Genomic DNA, 6327 nt, shown 5'->3' on the forward strand with positions numbered 1-6327 from the left:
GTAACGACATATTTGTCAAAGTTGAAGGTTATTATAGAGTAATTACATGTGTGCATTTAGAATGGGATGGGAGCAGTACATTGACGAACCAGAGATCAGTAGTTTGGTTTCCTTAGTTTAGATTTCTTCGAGAAACCATCTTATCTTCTGTTCTGTCCTACTTTTAGGACATCATGTTTCACATCAAACGAGCGTTTATTTGTCAAGCACAAAGACCTAAAGTGTTAGGCATATTTCGTAACATTTAGGTTCAAGTTCAGCCGGCACGTAAATTGTGAACTACTCAACTCGCTCAAAAGGTCCATAGTAGAGCGCAGACGCCGAAACCCCAATCTCTGTTGTTCGTTGGTGGAACCAATTAGGCGTGATTTGAAGTTTGCTACGCCCACCGTGGATAATTTCCCCCGTGTAGCAGCACGTAGGTACTTAATATTGACAACAACTAAGCAAAAAATAAACAAATTTGACGACATATTTCAACTGATCCACTCGAATATCATCAACGATCGATGCTGAGGGGATCGGATTGTTTTTATACTAGGACGATACTGTGAGATCAGACGATTGGTTTTTATTGTTCAAAAAATCAGCTCATTTTATGGCAAAAGCGGAAAATTACGCAATGGAATCGGTTACCTGGTGATTCACATTTCAAATGATTTTTCCGTTTTTTTGTAACTGGTGATGAGAATAAGCTATTTTTCCATTTTATGCGATCTAATGACTTTCAGTTTGTATGGGATCATTGGTGGCAGACACTATCTTCTTCATAACCTTACTCTCTCTTAGAATTGCCACATCTGGAGACACTTTGGCCCCGAGATTTTTATTGATCTGCGAGAAACATACATGAAGCATGCGCTAGAACAACTAACCCCAAACAGTGGTGGAAATTTTTAATTAGTTTTAATTTTGTATTCGTTTCAAACTCAAAATAATTTCAAACCAAATTTGGCAACTAAAACTGATTTTCATTAAATGAGACTTTGACGTATCTATATACAATGTTCAATCCAAAATCAAAATTTCGAACCCGAATATCCCGAATATTTTTTTCTGAAACCGCTCCTGTCCCCAAAGAATCCCAAACTAGCCACTCTTGTTGTGGGAGATAAACCGAACGAGCACAACGTGTTAGTTGTGGAGGGGAGCAAACTCGTGCGGCTGTTTCTGTTGGGCAAGGATCTAGGGGCGGGTCGATTATGATGTATTCAGAAAAATTAACCAATTAAAAAAGATACTCAGAGTGTATTTTATTAGTTCAGTTATGACAGAAACTAAATCTTTATCCAACAAAACGTCAAATCAAATGAGCCCATCGAGGATGTTTGTTGGATCTTTCATTGATGGAGTGGTTTGCAAACTAATGGCGTTTTCGTTTTTTGACGTGCACTACACCGGAGTAGTCGGTGCTACACTCATTCAAACTTGGGTGTAAACAGTCATTGTAACTTTAACCGTTATGTGTCCAACAAAAAACACCTTTAACTGGTCGACGAGGGTACCCGGGTACCCACAAATTGAAATACGCGAGCGGTGGGTGGCAAGTCTAGTTTACACCTGTAAAACGATGGAGCTATTCAAACAGGGTTGCTATGATTAATAATAAAATCCACTTATTTTGATGTCATGCTACTACATCTTTAGTTAATAACTTTTCTCAGCGAATTTTCACAAACTTTCAATGTTCTACGAATGTGCTCAGTAGAAGAATACCTTTAGAAATATATAGTGTTCTCATGAATTGATTGATGAGGTGATTTTTTAAGAATTTATTTTCAATTTTAACCGATTTTCCAAAAAAAAAAAAATATGGCATGGTGATTTTCCATACTAATTTCCATATAAACTTTGAAATTTTTGGAGGATCCGTAGACACAACCGATCGGTACCAAAATTTGCCCAATTACTAAGGGCCATAAAAGGAATCAGTAGAGCCTGGTGGAGCTAAAAGTCAAAAATTTAACCAGTCTAGTAATCATACCATCTACCAGAGCTGCAGCAACACACATGAGCTAGGGACAGCTTTTAGTGTGATGAGCGATATGCAAAGGCACGTGATCGGTTGGTGGCCGATCGACGAAAGAATGTGCAGGTTGAGGATCAAGGGCCGTTTCTTCAACATCAGCATAATAAACGTGCACATCCCTTACTCCGGAAGCACCGATGATGACAAAGACGGTTTCTACGCGCAGCTCGAACGAGAATACGACTGCTGCCCAAGCCACGACGTCAAGATCATAATTGGGGACTTAAACGCTCAGGTAGGCCAGGAGGAGGAATTCAGACCGACGATTGGAAAGTTCACCGCTCACCAGCTGACGAATGAGAGCGGCCTTCGACTCATTGATTTCGCCGCCTCCAAGAACATGGCCATTCGTAACACCTTCTTCCAAGACAGCCTCTCTTACCGTTACACCTGGAGATCACCGCTCCAGACGGAATCGCAAATCGATCACGTCCTGATCGATGGACGGCACTTGCCCGACATTATCGACGTCAGGATCTATCGCGGCGCTAACATCGACTCTGACCACCTACCTGTTGATGGTTAAATTGCGCCCACAACTATCCGTCATTAATCATGTACGGTACCAACGGCCGCATCGGTACGATCTGGAGCGACTGAAGCAACCATATGTCGCCACTGCATACGCACACCACGCGGAGGCAGCGTTACCGGACGAGGGAGAGCTCGACGTGGCCCTAGGGGCCCTAGAGGACTGCTGGAGAACAGTAAAAGCAGCCATCAACAACGTAGCTGAGGACATTGTCGGGTACAAGGAACGGAGACGATGAAACGATTTGTTCGACGAGGAGTGCAGAGCGGTTTTGGAGCAGAAGAATACAGCGCGAGCGGTCATGCTGCAGCATGGAGCCCGACAGAATGTGGAACGATACAAACAGAAGCGGAGACAGCAGACACGCCTCTTCCGGGAGAAAAAGCGCCGCCTGGAAGAAGCGGAGTGCTAGGAAATGGAACTGCTGTGCCGTGCTCAAGATACACGGAAGTTCTACCAGAAGCATCCCGCAAAGGCTTCATGCCGCAAGCCGAAATATGTGGGGATAAGGACGGGAGCCTACTGACGGACAACGGTGCGGTGATCGAAATGTGGAAGCAGCACTTCGTCGAGCACCTGAACGGCGAGGAGAATGTAGGTACAGATGACCAAGGCAACGGAGGATTTGACTACGTCAGTGCAGTTGACGACGGGAATGAACCAAATCCCACGATGAGGGAAGTTAAGGATGCCATCCAACAGCTCAAGAACAACAAAGCAGCTGGCAAAGATGGTATCGCAGCAGAACTCATCGAGTTGGGCCCGGAAAAGTTGGCCACTTGTCTGCACCGGTTAGTAGTCAGGATCTGGGAAACCGAACAGCTACCGGAGGAGTGGAAAGAAAGGGTGATCTGCCCCATTCACAAGAAAGGCGACCATGCCGCCTACAAAGTGCTATCCCAGATCATCTTCCGTCGTCTATCGCCTAAAGTAAATGAATTAGTGGGAAGTTGTCAAGCCGGCTTCATCAATGGCCGGTCGACAACTGACCAGATCTTCACCGTACGACAAATCCTCCAGAAATGCCGTGAATACCAGATCCCAACGCATCACCTGTTCATCGACTTCAAGGCGGCATACGACAGTATCGACCGCGTAGAACTATGGAAAATCATGGACGAAAACAGCTTTCCCGGGAAGCTGACTCGACTGATCAAAGCAACGATGGACGGTGTACAAAACAACGTAAGGATTTCGGGTGAACTTTCCAGTCCATTCGAATCTCGACGCGGACTGAGACAAGGTGATGGACTCTCGTATTTACTATTCAACATCGCTCTGGAAGGTGTGATGCGACGAGCCGGGCTCAACAGCCGGGGCACGATCTTCACGAAATCCGGCCAATTCGTATGCTTCGCGGACGACATGGACATTATCGCCCGAACATTTGGAACGGTGGCAGACCAATACACCAGCCTGAAACGCGAAGCAGCGAAGGTCGGACTTGTGGTAAATGCGTCCAAAACAAAGTATATACTGGTAGGCGGAACCGAAAACGAAAGGATCCGGCTAGGAAACAGCGTTACGATCGACGGGGATACCTTCAAGGTAGTGGAGGATTTTGTCTACCTAGGATCCTTATTAACGGCTGACAATAACGTGAGCCGTGAAATCCGAAGACGCATCATCAGTGGAAGTCGGGCCTACTATGAGCTCCAGAAGAAACTGCGGTCAAGAAAGATTCACCCCCGCACCAAATGCACCATGTACAAAACGCTTATAAGACCGGTGGCTCTCTACGGGAACGAGACTTGGACCATGCTCGAGGAGGACCTGCAAGCGCTAGGAGTTTTCGAGCGACGGGTGCTAAGGACGATCTTCGGCGGTGTGCAGGAGAACGGTGTATGGCGGCTAAGGTTCATCCACGAGCTCGCTGCAATCTATGGCGATCCCAGTATCCAAAAGGTGGCCAAAGCTGGAAGGATACGGTGGGCAGGGCATGTTGCAAGAATGCCAGACAACAATCCTGCAAAGATGGTGTTCGCTAATAATCCGGTTGGTACAAAAAGGCGAGGAGCGCAGAGAGCACGATGGGCGGACCAGGTAGAACGTGATTTGGCGAATGTTGGGCGTAACCGACGTTGGAGAGCTGCAGATACAAATCGAGTATTGCGAAGGCAAATTGTTGATTGAGTGTTATCATGAAATTGATGTTGAACTAAATAAATGAACGAATGAATGAAATCGAAACTGTGAGAATGATGAAACGGTTAAAATTCACCTTTATTGGAAACACTGAGAAAAGATATGTCCTCAAGCAGGAATCGAACCTGCGATCTCCCAGACTCTAGTTAGGTGCGTTAACCACTGCGTGAACGAGGAACTGTGATGATGCCATCATATAATCCCAACAGTATCGTGATCACCGCCGCAGCCTACAATGCCTCCTAATTGACCATCCCATTGACATCCAATGTCTCCTATAAGCAGATCGTAACCTCTCCCTCTCATCGATCGGACTAAATCTCTCTCGTTATATACATGCCTCTCCATAGCTCTATTCACTGCCAACGTCGGCGGCGACTGGCGTAATTGGCGTAATGTGAAGACGCCTTGTCCGGCCAGAAGACGTACTTCCCATTCGCATGATGCTCCTTTAAGAACAACAGAAGAATTTTCTCAAGACACTCCTCCTAGTACACTTGTTGATTGATGGCCAGACCACTCGGATTGAACAACGGCTTTGAAATTCCTCTGTCCGATATGGCGATATACAACATAACTTTTTTTTTTTTTCAAATATATGCTTAAGCTTATATTTAACTTCGGGGGGGTGTAGTCGACTTGTTGCTGGAATAGTAGCTATCATTTCCTGGAATGTGCGTCTTCGAGAGCGGACTTTCATCGTCCAGCGCGAACGACGTCCCGCGATAATTTTTCATCATCCACCGGCACAGCGAATTTACGATCGCTATCTACTCGTCCGTGTACTCGGAGGACCGTGTCAACTTCCAACAAATGACATTTCATTTTTTATTGCACTTTTTTAAATAAGCAATTTTGTATCGATTTTTTTGAAATGTTCACCGTTGCCATTTTGCGAAAAATGAAAATATCGTCGCTTTCTATCGTTCCAAGGAATCGAAAAAACTTTTGTTTTTGGCTCTAGGCCAAAAACTACGGAACATAGATTTTCGGCAGTGGACCTTTTCCAAAAGAACTAGCCTGTGGAAAATGTTGTCCAGCCGCAATCTTATGTTGAAAACACTTGACACTTTTAGTTTCAATCTTGTTTAGAGAAAATAATGCAATTTTCTAATCTTTGTCGATCCGCCACTTATACAAATTAACGAGGTGACCTGCTTGACAAGATCGAAAAATTGAGTTTTTTTACTTATGGCGATAGATAAAACGAAGAATATATCACAACAATATATGTAAATTGCTTACGATTCTAACATTTTGACATTTGACACGGTTCAATGCGATACCACAACTGAGCCGTGGATCTTTTAAGTTTTTACAATAAGTAAAAATAAAAAAATACTAAGAATGTCCACCTGACAGATCCTGTTGACGCAGCTTGCTGCTGCGTGTTGAGATCCTTTTCCTTGACGGTGAAGCCGCTTGGGGGTCATTCAGCCTACCTTCTCTCGCGTTACTGTTCCCGTCCATGTCATCATCGGTTCTGCTTTCTTGCTGTTCACGATCAGAGGTACTTATTTGTTTCTTGTTCTTACGGGTCGCTGTTGTAAATCCGTCTTCATCGGTATTTTCTCCTTTGTTGGCGATGCTAATTGTTAGTTTGGGAGCGGTTGTCGTGGTC

Source organism: Topomyia yanbarensis, chromosome 3 (assembly GCF_030247195.1).
Source record: "Topomyia yanbarensis strain Yona2022 chromosome 3, ASM3024719v1, whole genome shotgun sequence".
Classification (NCBI taxonomy): Eukaryota; Metazoa; Arthropoda; class Insecta; order Diptera; family Culicidae; genus Topomyia; species Topomyia yanbarensis.